Source organism: Nanorana parkeri, unplaced genomic scaffold (genome assembly GCF_000935625.1).
Source record: "Nanorana parkeri isolate BGI_ZX_2015 unplaced genomic scaffold, ASM93562v1 scaffold534, whole genome shotgun sequence".
Classification (NCBI taxonomy): Eukaryota; Metazoa; Chordata; class Amphibia; order Anura; family Dicroglossidae; genus Nanorana; species Nanorana parkeri.
Window position 1 is genome coordinate 643,559 of NW_017306802.1, and position 1,214 is coordinate 644,772.

The 1,214-nt window shown below is 37.6% G+C and overlaps 1 protein-coding gene across 1 annotated transcript in view; it reads left to right on the forward strand.

The window, feature by feature from the left end:
* FKBP7 (FK506 binding protein 7) overlaps window positions 1–1,214 on the forward strand; it is an 11,864-nt gene that overhangs the window by 1,736 nt on the left and 8,914 nt on the right. The gene's annotated exons all lie outside the window — the stretch shown is intronic.

The window sequence follows — 1,214 nt, forward strand, 5'->3', positions numbered from 1 at the left end:
CTTGCGATTTGACAGTGTTTCATGTTACACCCCACATAGGGGTGAAACATGGTCCGAAAGGTAAATGTACCCATTTATACAGTTTTAGATATGGTGAGATCTCTGTGATGTCGCATCTGAGGAAATAAAAGGAAGAATAAATATATAACCTTTTATAAAGTTATATTCTTATACAATTATACTAGCAAATTATGCTGTGGCAATACTTGTAGCTTTAATTCGTTTTTAAATCTTAATATTTTATGTAGAAATTACTGCTCAGACTCAAAAAAAAAAAAAAAAGCTGTTGGCCTTCAGCCTCGTATATGTACAAAAATGGTCATTTGCACCGTACTGTTGAAGAGGAAATGTTGTTGTTGTTGTTGTTATTATTATTATTTTTAGAGTTATTTATATAGCACTGAGAATTTACGCAGCACTTTACACTAATGCACATTCAGTCCCTCAGGGAGCTTACAATCTAAGGTCCCTATATTACATACATACAATCATACATGCACACATGCTAGGTCCACTTTTAGCATCAACTAAATACACTTCCAGCATGTCTTTGATGTGTGGGAGGAAACCGGAGTACCTAGAGGAGACACACGCAAGCACAGGAAGAACATGCAAAACTCCATGCAGACCGTGTCCTGGCCAGGATTCAAACTGAAAACCCCAGGATAGTGACAGGGGCTGTCAAAATAGAATTGTTGGAGCTTCTGGGGGAAATTGGAGGGTCAAAGGTCCCCTAAAGACCTGCTCAAACCAGATAAGTAATTTCAGGGAGGGGCCCTTCTCGTTTCAGAAATTATGGCAGATAGCAAAGAAGCTATTGCTTCCTGTGCTATCTGCTGGGTTGGATTTTCTTTTTAGTATTCTAGCAGCTGCTGTTGTCAGAATACAAAAAAAACAAACAAAAAAAACAGCATAGGAATGAATAGCTAGATTGCTATTGGCTATTTCAATTTATAACCAGAGTTATAAGCGCGCTTAGGCGAACCAAGCCGGCCTCATCTCTCGAAAGCAGCAAATAACTATCTGAATTCCTTTTCTTCCCAACAAGTAATAAAGCCAGTGTGTTTCAGCTTTACTTATCACACAAAAAGTACATTTCAATTTCAAAAACAATTTTCCTAGCTGGACAGCCATATCCATTGGCCTTATAACACCTTTGATAGATCCAGCTATGTGCATTTAAATTTGCATTGTTACATGTTTGTTTTCACTTG